Below are 12069 nucleotides of genomic sequence, written 5' to 3' on the forward strand. Positions count from 1 at the left end.
ACATTTGGTCCTTTGAACTCCTGTGAGGTGTGACATAGCCAGGAGCCAGTGTCATTCCAGTGAGCATGAGTGAATAATTTAAACATGTAGGCAGTAACAATGTTCCAATCCCTCATAGAGACACAAACTACTCGCCCATCAGAGCTTCATGTTTTGGGCCTTGTGCTCAGCAAAGTCCCAAATCTTTCCGGTGTACTCAACATGCTCTCTCTTCAGCTTTTTTGTTTTCTTGCTAAATATAATCTAAAGTGCTGCTGCGTTGGTTGACCTTAAGACACTCGCAGGAAAACATTTCAAAGGTGACGTCAACAAGTTCACATCCATTTTTTACAAGTGACAGGGAGCAAGGTCAGGAATTAGAAGTAATATAATTCTGTGCATGCCCATCCACAGCCAAAACCTTTCAGAAAAGGTGGTTATAATCCGTCCACTTTAATGCAGTAACATAAGTACCACAGTCAAGACATCTCGGTTCCTTTTATCACCTGGTCCCTGGGGTATTATCAATCCAGTCAAATGTGTATTATTTAATACATCAGTGGAGATTTGAAATCTCTGAGGCCTGCTCTAGAGTGACCATCCAGACTTTCTAATTAGTGCTGTGTGTTACTGAAAAATGTAGTATTGATACCACACCACATAAAAACAGCCAATAATGCCAATAACAAGACCTTTAACTTATAACAGAACCTTGTGTGGGGGAAGAACAGTGTGTCATGATTTATGACATGAATGATCATCATCAATTTGCAAATTCTGAAAACATTTTAGTGGGTTTTACTTTCAACAATAATTATTTAATACAACAAAACACATCTTTCAGCTTCTTGTGTATTTTGTTTTTGTTCTTTGGAGACCTGGAATGTAAATGTGCCTCTCTCCAAAGCACTTTGGGTACTTTAGAAATATTTTAAATTGATGTGACAGTCAACACAAAAAGGTTCAGACATTTTTCCATAGTGCATTCAGTGGGCTTATTTTCCTTTGAAAATCCCAGGGACTTCTTCCTCGCTCTCTAAATGTATTTATTGAGCACGCGGATTAAAGTTCAACAGCTGAACTTTCTACCAGCTTTGAGCCAAACAGAGTTGAACATTCAGTCTGTCTTAGACACTTGTCCACACTCACACACACACAAATATTATTTTTATTTTATTAAGAAAAAAAAAAAGGAAGTCTTTTTTACACCAATACTTGTAAACCTACATTCAGTCAACTTTATTAGGCACAGCTGTACAAGCTTTTTCAATCGCACCATATTTTTCAGTTCAATTTCTGTGGAAGAAAATGAATAAAAGTAAATCAAACAGTGCCTGAAGTACACAACGCCTCGAGAGCTTCTTCTGATTTTGTAGCTGATTTTTTTAATCAGCTCACTGTAAAGGTTTTTCACTCTATTGTGCTGTTCTTTGAAATATTCATTTTACTAGAGCCAGCAGTTGTTAAGACGTTTTTTTTCCACAGTCAGCCCCTCTAAAAAGCTGGTGGTGCAATAAAAGACATAATAAAATTTGAGATATATCACTTTATTTAAATCAGCCTTAGATATTGGCATTCCCGGAGCCATACCCCTCCTAACCTTAACCCACACACCACAATCGAGAAATCTGCCAATGAATCATGGCCTAATCACTTCCAGTGGTATGGTCTTCAAGTATTCTTTGTTATATCCTACAGTATCCTACATCGGTACTTCCACAGTTTAGTATTCAGCCTGTCCTCTTCTCTCCATCCATCTTTTCATGCAGTTGCTGATCTTTGCTGTCCAGTTTGTGTACCACTCTAAATGCCTCTAGGAACTCAGTGAAGTCTATACTGCCATCCTTATTAAAGTCAATACTCCGGGCCAGGTCATCAATGGCACTGTCGTCGATGGCAACCCCTAAGTGAGCGCTAAAAAGACGCCAAGTTTGACGAAACTCCTCAATGGAAATTAGACCTACAGGTTAAAACAAACATCACTCACGTACAAGTCAGTTTTGGCTTATTTGAAACATTATCTCGAAAAAGATTTTTGGCTTTTTATTTACCTGAATGATCTTTGTCTATGATGTTGAATATTATCTCAATGTCTGTCCTGTATCTGAACAGAGTTTCGGCCAAATTTGGAGTGACCTGAAAGAAAAAAAACAGGAGTGCTACCAGCTGTGTTTAACAGCAGCAGTGCAAGAACATGTACTGCGATGCTAGAAGTAACTGTACCACTAGGGGCAGAATCCCTCCTCGCAGATACAAGTTCAACATTGTAGACAAAAGAACAGGATCAGGAGTAAAATGGACTCGTTTTAAAAGTGCAAATGAGAAAGAACTGCTATGTAAAAAAAATGCTGTGAAGAGGTAATTAGCCTTTCAATAATCTGGATGTTTGTGACTGGAGTATTGTATAATAAGACAAAGGGATGTTTATATTAAGCGTATAACTTCAGATGAAAACAGTGAACTTTAACGGTTTTCCTTCATCTCCTTTTTCCTTTAAGGTCAGTACTCGAGCGAATGTACGCGTTTCCTTTCTACCCCTTCGTTTCTGACCTGCGGCAGGGGAATGCCTGGTCCCATATCCTCGAAGCAGGACTGATACTCCAGGCTGCCATCTGGTGCCAGACGGGCTAAGTGTGGACGAAGCGTCCTCCACGGCAGGTCCAGTCTCAGTACAGACTCCAGAACCAGAGCCCACTCGCAGACCGACACACGACCTGAAGCAAGGCGTGTGCAAATGTAGAAACTCTACATGTCAGCCTGGGAATCAAACCTGAACATTAAAACAACATGAAATTTATAAGAAAATGGAGTGAGAAGAGAGCACCTGTGTTATTCTGGTCGTACTGCTGGAAGCCGACCATCAGCTCGGAGCGGTGAGCGAACAGCTTCTCCTTTAAGGCTCTGAGAGCAGAGCCCTCAGCGGCTCGCACTCTGCAGACACAAACGAACCTTTCTTACACATTTAATAGAATTATAAAATTATGCAAATGATTTTGCCATGATTAGTTTCAGTGCTACTACCCTGAGCATTGCTTCATCGGCCCCACAGTTCACACAGACACACCAGACACCCGTGTTACCTCTGTGTCAGTGTAAGTTTGCGAGTGGTCCGGCTGATTGGTACTGGTAGAAGCGAGGCACCAGCTCTCGCCCCAGTTTGACATAGGCTCCTCGGTTGCTTCCCTCCTCGTAATAATTGGACGCAGAGAAGATGGTGCAAATAATGGTGCTATAATATGCAAATAGTCTCAACAAGGCAATGTACTTCATTTGAAATATATTTACCTTCAAATACTTAAAGGTAAGCACACTAGAATAAGAGGTAACAAGTCAAATAAATTTAAGTACTGTGCAATTTCCTGGTAATTTATCTGAAAAACAAACAATATTACCTCATCTTACATCGTAAATATGCAGTATTTTCCATGGTGTGGGTGGTATTATGAAATTGATTAATCTCAGCTTTTTACAACATTACTTAATATTCATTATGTTGATGTTCATGATGAATGTTTTATTAATCAACCTCAATCTTGAATGCAGATTGATACCATAATAAAAGCCCACAAACTGGGGTTGAAGTGGGCTGGAAATGTCTGGAAAGGCATTGCGGCGCTTTAGATTAATGAGCAATTAAACGTGTCTGCTTACACCATCAACACATCCCTTTTTACCTCTCATCTCTGTGATGTGTTCAAGGTGCAGATGTGAATAAAGTTTGTTCATGATGGCCTAATTCAGAATCTAATCAGCGCTATAGAGGATGAGTGAGCATAAACAGAGTAATCATGCAGGGAATTTCAAATGCAACTTTTCAAACAGTTTAACAAACACACAAACAGGTGAACTTTACAACGATGCTCTATGTTGGACTGCAAAGCACACTTTGCTTTTGTTTTCAGTGTTCGGTTACATCAAGGACACCAGATTTATGGTGTTGATTAGAATCACTCACCAATTTACTTTTTTTTAACTTTTACTTTTTACCAGCTTTATGTTGTCTAGGGGTTGGAAATCAGCCAACCAGCTCAAGAACATCTGCTTAGATCTTAATGAATTCAGCTGGCTAAATCCACAAGGAGCAGTGAATATTGGAACAGCAGCAGAGGCCAACTGATTATAGGCTGCATACAAATAAAATTTAACTAGAGCTTATGTGACTGATTTCTAACATATACATCGTACACAGAATCACACTACTCAGGGTTTAGCATCTTTCTTAAGGATGCTTCAGCACACAGACCGGAGGAGTCCGGGATCAATCCGCTACCTTTCCAGTGGGTAGAAATCCCATTTCACCGCCTGAGCCACAGCCACCCCTACTGAGAAGTAGGGAAAGTGATGCCTTTTCCCACACCGCACTCCAACACCCAACCTTAGGGTCTCCCCACCTGCCAAATCCCATTTTAACCCCTATTCAAACAGTAGCAGACCTAGAAAGAAGCTACTCTAATAACTTGTCAATAACTAAGCCTTGCAGTTGTTACTCAGAAGCTGCTGAACCAACATGTCTCGATATGAGTCTCAGGAATCTGCCTCCTGTTGCTGGATAAAACTACAAACCACTTTTTTCATGCTGCACACAGCTACATTGATATGTGGTGGGTATGAGTGTGTCAGCATGTAAAAAGTTGTTTTTTCTGACCCTGCTGATTCCACTGACCTTGTGTCTCTCTATGGAGCTCAGGAAGTCCAGATCAGTCTGGTCTGAAATTCCTCCGTGAACGATCAGAATCTTTCCGTCTATAACTGTTGCGATGGGCAGGAGGTTGAAAACATCCTGAAACAGCTGAAGGATCTCACGGCCATGAGTCTGCAAACAGGCGAGAACAGTAATTTTAAAAAATCAGCTGTGACAGTCACCAAGCTGCAAAGTGCTTACTGAGTTGTGGACATAAAAAAAAAAAAATCAGACTGACGGCATGTATTTGGACTTTACCTTGTACTTCTGCATGACTTCCTTTGTGAACCCGTATCTGAAAAAAGAAAACAACATACCTTTAAACCCTGATACTCTATTCTCCTCGTGTTCATGGTGAACCTGGACAGGTAAATATTTTTCACTTCACCCTTTTCCAAACTTGCCTGAGGTTCATTATGTGGTCTTCATGGTTTCCTCGGTTCAGGTGCATGTAGTCTGGGTAAAGCAAAAGGAAGGCAAACAGCAGGATAACCACTTCAACTGACTTTTTTCCACGGTCCACAAAGTCCCCATTAAACACGTACGGTGTCTCTGCAGAGGGAAGGCCATTCTGAGAAAAACAAAAACATGAAAACAGTCAGATCTTCAGCTTTTACTTATTTAACCATCTGAGGTTTGTCGTCATAGACAACCCCCCTGCAATGACCTACAGTCTAAAGAATGACTAATGGACATAAATATGTGAGTAGTTTCGTGACGCATGTCAGTTAGTTGTTCTTTGCTCTCTGATGGGCAGAAAAATTTATTAAAAAATTAAAATTACATATAGCGACTGCTTAGGATTTAACTGCAGAGGGTTCAGTCTTTTGTTTATAAAAAAATCTACATAAAATCTGATATTGCTGTGAGGTAGATGATGCACGAATGATGCTTAAGAAAGCTGTTGTACGGGCAGCCTTACCTTATAAAATATAAGTAGTAAGTCATCGAGTCGCCCATGCAGATCACCTGTACAAAAAAAAAAAAAAAGTCACTGCAATCAAGAAACTGAAGTCCTGTTGCTTTATGGGTTTACAGAAGTGGTCTAAAACTCCCTAATCATAAGGATTGCTCCACCTCAGCCTTATGAGTGTGTGTTTTTTCATTTTTGTTACTCAAGTATTCTTGAGTTTAATGACATGCAAAGGTAGGAGGAGGAAAGCTGTGCAAGAGGAGTCAAGTGGCTGATCAGTGTGCAAATAAGTAGGACTTACCTTTCTTGGGAAGCTGCCAGTAAGATACAATCAACTGTATTTAAACAACAACAAGGCATCATCTCTCATTTAAAAACTATGGAGATCATTCATTTGGTCTGTGCTTCACTGCAGTGTAGCATAGGCTACAATGAGATTAAAATATATATTTTTTTAATTTTTTGTTTTGTGGTCCTGAAAGCTTATAATTTTGAATCTTAAATTAACAAGAGACACTGAGACCCACCACATATAGTGATCTCTTTGTAGTAGGATGTCGACAAGTGGACTATGTTTGGCATCTGTTTGAGGAGCTTTTTGGTCTCATACAGCAGCTGGAGAACATATCTGGCATGGAGAGTCTGTGTGGAAAAAAAGCAGTGAGCACCCCAAATCTAAACCAGCAGACAATCAGATGTTTAAGAGACAAAGTGAAAGGCTCATATTTGGTACCTGCTGATCCTTAAAAGCACTCAGGAGTGCATTTGTATCGGCGACGGAGAGAGGAAACGACAGTCTAGGTCCGGTGTAGGACTCTGGGACATGGATCAAGTTGTAGCAGGTTTCTCTGTCTAACCATGGGTCGACCACTGGATCCAGCAGCTGGGAGATCAAGTCTGAAACGCAATTTACATATTATATAATTTATTTAAAATGAAAGCTAGATGTCCACAAACATGAAATCTTATCTTTGTCAAGAAAAAAAATTAGTAAATGGTATGTATCCTGTACCTTTTCCTCTATCCTCACCTTTACATCCTTTAAATCCTAAACAGGAATGTGCAATATTTGGTTATATGAAAAAAATAAATAAACCCTTAAAAACCTCAGCTAGCAATCAATTATTAATGCCAGCTCACGTGAGATGATGGCTTAGCTGATGCCCTTTTAAGCATCCCAGTGCAAAATGTTTTCTAGGTGGCGCTTTTGAACATGCTTTAACATGACTATAGTTGCAGCACATCTGCAAGCTGCTTTGCAACCCACCCACCACACAGCTCTTCTTTTTCTGACTTAATCAATGATAAGCTTGTCACCAACAATTTCTATTTTGTCTGTAATGGGAGTGTATTGTTGCTTTTTTCTTCTCTCTCGTTGTCTTAAACTACACAAATCTCATATACAGGTGCTATACTATAATCTCATATATAGGTAATATAGAATATACTAAATATTCTTCTCATATTTGAGACCTCAATGATGTTTCAAATATAAGAACAAATCCTGACAGTCTCTAAATTATGCAAACAAACAGTGCTGGGACAGACGTCTACCCAGAGGCCCATTTCCCTCTCCCATTGTGTTATTTCCTCTATATTGTCTCTGACAAACAAATATAAAAACACAGATCCTGTACGTAGTAAACCGAGACAGCAGAGTCTGGCCTCTTTGCATCCCTTACGTAGACTTAATGTAAAACCCATGAAGAAGATGTTCAGGAGATGATGAGCAAAAAAGGGCTTCCCTGAGGATTAGCTTGTCAATGAAGCATTATGCTTTTGAGCTGGAAGAGCGGGTCAATACACACTTAAGCCACAGCTGTTTCAGCGCACCACACTGACACATTGGCCTCCACATTCACAGTAGTTGCTAAGCAACAGGGTATACGCAATGGGTTTCCTCGTCTAGATCAAAATATCTAAAGTACAGTGGCATAACAAACAAAATGGTGTTAATTTAAGCAATGGGGGTGTTGGAAAAGTTAAAAAGAACAATCATTAAACACCAACTGATAAGAAAACTAATGTTTCTTAAAATTAGGCACATTTATTTAGCTGCTACAGTGTGATATTTTACTCCAAAAGGAAGCAAACATTACTTCAGCAGTTCCAAATATTAAAGGCAAAAATCTAAGTTTTAGACATGCAAAATAATAATAATAATAATAATAATAATAATAATAATAATAATAATGATGATGATAGTGAAAGTAATAATAATAATACACCCTTTTACGCTGTAGATATTAGAATTTTCTCCCCTAACCTGGCCCATTCCCATTCAGCTGAGTGAAGTTGTCCAGCATGAAAGTGAAGAAACTAGAGAGCTGAAAAAACAAAAAGAAACACATGTTTAAGCTTTATGATACTTCTGAAATTTGCAAAATAGATGCCTGTAGTGAGAGACACCTGTAGCTGGTCTTGTTCCCCGGCGTATTCAATAGACTGAAAAATGTTCCAGGTGTACCTGCGTCTCATCTCAAGACGGGCCATGTAGCGCCGGTACCATCGCTGGATCAAAACAGCTGCCTTCATAGCTGCAACAAAATGTTGTATTTTTTAAATTTACAGGCTCAACATGTGAGAAAATACACTCACTAGGCACTCTTTTAGCTACACCTGTTCAACTCATCATCAACACAAATATCTAATTAGCCAATCAAATAGCAGCAACTCAGTTCATTTAGGTCAAGATGACCTGATGAAGTTCAAACTGAGCATCAGAATAGAGAAGAAAGGGGATGTAAGTAACATGGCATGGTTGTTAGTGACAAACTGCTGATCTCTGGGTGATGCCAGAGCTCAGAGGAGAATGGCCAGACTGCTTTGAGCTGATAGGATGGCAACAGTACCTCAAATAACCACTGGTTACAATCTCTGAAATAGACGGGCTACAGGTGGCATTCCTGTCAGTTAGGAACAGGAAACTGTGGCTACAATTCAAAGATCACAAAAATTGTATGATAGCAACATGCTTCATGCTGAAACATTCAGATTGTAGGGCTAAAATTTGTACCCTTGTGATGGCTTCTTCCAGGAAGACAACGGACCATGCCACAATGCTCAAATCACAGCTCCCACGGGATGTGGTGGAACAGAAAAGTCACATCATGGATGTGTAGCAGATGAATCTGCAGGTACTATGTGATGCTATCATCTCAGTATGGATCAAATCTCTGAGGAATGTTTCCAGCACCTTGTCAAATCTATGGCATGAAGAACTAAGACAGTTCTGAGGGCAAAAGGTGTACCTAATAAAGTGCCCAGTGAGTGTATGTAGTAGCAAACAAAGATGAAAACAGATGAAAATGTTTAAAACGTCTTTTTTCGGCCATCTCCATCTCACCCCAATCCCTAGCATCGTCCTCTGTCACACCAACCCTCTGGATGTCCTCCTTCACTACATACATGACCCTTCTGTGGTCTTCCTCTTTCCTACTGCCTGGCAGCTCCATACTCAACTTTATCCAATACATCCACCATCCCTCCTATGAACATGTCTGAACTGTCTCATCCTCGCCTCTAACTTTGTCTCTACTCAACCTGAGCTGTCCCTCTGATGTACTCATTTCTAATCTTGTCCATTCTTGTCACTCGTATTAAAACTTTTAGCATCTTCAGCTTTGCCAACTCCAGTTCCACCTCCTGTCATTTTGTCAGCAGCACCGTCTCCAAACCATACATCATAGCAGGCCACAAATCACTCCTGACATTGTGCGCTGTCCATTGCTCTGCATGCATGGCTGAACCCAAATATTTAAACTCGTGCATCTTTACTACCTGTACTCTTTGTAGCTTCACTGTTACACCTTTCTTCCTCTCATTAACACACGTACTGTCTTGCTTCTACCGACTTCCCCTCCTCTTCTCTCCAGTGCATACCTCCATTGCTCCAGGCTCCACCTGTTCCCTCCTCTCATTACAGATCATAATGTCAGCGAACATCATAGTGCATGGAGACTCCTGCCTGACCTTCATCTCTCAGGCTGTCCATCACCACTTCGAACAAAAAGGGGCTCAGAGCTGACCGCTGATAAAATCCCAACCCTACCTTGAACCCTTGTGTCACTCCTACTCCACATCTCACCATCCTCATATGCTTCCTCCACCACCCTAACATACTTCTCTGCCACTCCTTATTTCCTCATACTCTCTAGATCCACAAAGACAAGTGAAGCTCCTTCTGACCTCCCCTATACATCTCCACCAGCACACTCAAAGCAAACATCCCATCTTTTAGTTCTGCAGAACTCCACAGGCCACAGGAACCCTCCGTTACTCTTGCAAAATGTAAAATTGCAGACAGACAAGCACACAAACACAGATATACATGCCACATAAGTAAAAGCCTGACGGTTAAGGATGAGCGGGGTCTTACTCAGAGCCGGGCTGGGAGTCTTAACTGGTTCATCTGCATGAAGGGAAAACTACAATTCAGCGAGAAAACGTGAAACGCGTAATTGAATAAAACTGTGTGCAAATGAGCATATACAGACACACACACGGTATGAGAGATAACAAGACACAAGGAAGGTCGTGTGCAACAGTGGGATTGGGAAAACTAAGCAAATTAAACAAGCTTCTGGGAGCAGCAGCACTCATTAAAGAGAAGAAAAGACAGACTGCAAAGGAGGGAAAGCATCACCTGTCAAAATCAGAGGCACATTTACTGCAGCAAAAAAAATAACTATCATCAACTCGCTGCAGCAGAACAGGTTAGTAACTTACTAAAGCATAGTAGTAGCAGTACTAGCATTACAAAATGCCTTTGCATAAACACAAGCATGCAGTAACACCTGGAGTACACCCTGCAATTTAGGTGAACTGACTGCAGTCATTTTTAATAAGGGGCAACTGTATGTGCCTGATGTGTAATCATTTATTAAACTATCTTGTACTCGAGTAACGGGAAATCAAAGTCTCTGTAAGGGCCCAGAAACAGTAGAGGTGGGTGGATCCATTAAAAAATATCGATATTATCACTGGTATCGGTATTGGTACAAGCGCGATGGGATCGATACTTTGCTTTCATCTTCTTTGTTCAGTATGTAGCTCACTGAATTATGTTAATCATTTGCTAAGTTGCCGCTTTTCCCTACATAAGCTGTCTTTATAATTTAAAAGTATCGGTATTGGTAACATTGGCAGTGCATTTACTTAGTATCAGATCTATACCAAAATTTCCAGTATTACACAGCACGAATACATATGCTGTTTTACATCACATGAGCTTTGCTTTCCAATTAGTGTTTAACACCTATGGGCTGTTTTGTGTGTGTGACGTCTTTGCATGTGGGTTTTTCCCCACCTTTCACAGGAGGAACAAATCTCTCTGGGGACAGGGGGGGGGGGCAATAAAAATCCCAATATCCGGTGTACTCCAGCATTAAACCACCTACACATGCTTACCTTTCTCCAGCGTTTCCCCTTGCTTTTCTGTGGCGACAGAGGTGCCACATCCCATGATGGCTAACAGAGAGGGTCCAGGAGGGCTCACATTAGCCGCTTCTTCCACAGCTGTTTGGTGGCATTTGGTGACATGACACTGATTGATATGAGAAGGTGCTCCCTTTATAGAGACACATCGTTAAAGCAGAACTCGATTATCATGTTGCCTTCAATGTATTCACAGTGCAGGATTGGCTTCAACTTACAAAAATAAAATACAATACAAAAAAGCGACAGTAAGAATTGTCCTGCTAGTTAATCGAGTCAAATCATACCAAAATAAAACAAAAATGCTTCTCATAGTCTTACTGTGCGTTACCTTTTAGGACAGCATCGTGTTCCAACGAGGTGTTTGTTTGGCAAAAATCATCAGTTCAAACCTACCTGTAGCTCTTATCCGCGCGACAGGGTCATGCAGTTCATTCATACCAATAATAATAAAATACGGTTGCGCTCTATATTCCCTTAATAGCTTATGAAATCGATTTGAGGGTAAAAACAGGTCGATATGAGGACTCTGGTGCGCTTCCGGAGCAGCTCTACATGCAACAGGAGCTACTGGTGCAGGAGGAGAGCTCACAGAAGAGGCGGAGGCATCAGGTGGAGTGAAACCTCAACCCGGGAGGGGCCGGTGTTTCACGAGTGAGAAGTTGTTTTTCCTTTGACAGCGTTTTAAGTTTTCAGATGCAGTTTAATTAGCTTGTTATCCAAGTATGAGAAGAGATTTCGGCCTGAAAGCGGATGTGTGTATTTTAACTTCTTTGTCCTCCTGAGAAAAACATACATTTACTCAAAATAGTCTGGTTTTCATCCTAGTTATGACAAGAGAGCGCCTTTATTTGGGGGCAGCCTGGAAAAATCCCCACCCAGCCACACTTGCACTTAAGCTCATGCCACAGCATTTCCCCAGGGTTAAGGTCAGGACTTCGCCGTTTCAAAGGATGGATTTTTCCTTTTAAGTTTACTGATGTTTGAACCCTATTGTTGAATCATCCAGCCTCTCCTGAAACTTCAGATTGGACTGAGAAAGCACCTGTAAAAACCTACT

The 12069-nt window shown here is 40.8% G+C and overlaps 1 pseudogene; it reads right to left on the reverse strand.

Moving 5' to 3' along the window:
- Window positions 1-1464: 1464 nt before the first annotated feature.
- Window positions 1465-11037, reverse strand: LOC134642551 (serine/threonine-protein phosphatase with EF-hands 2-like; annotated as a pseudogene).
- Between the last annotated feature and the right edge of the window lie 1032 nt (window positions 11038-12069).

This window comes from Pelmatolapia mariae, linkage group LG1 (genome assembly GCF_036321145.2).
Source record: "Pelmatolapia mariae isolate MD_Pm_ZW linkage group LG1, Pm_UMD_F_2, whole genome shotgun sequence".
Taxonomy (NCBI): domain Eukaryota; kingdom Metazoa; phylum Chordata; class Actinopteri; order Cichliformes; family Cichlidae; genus Pelmatolapia; species Pelmatolapia mariae.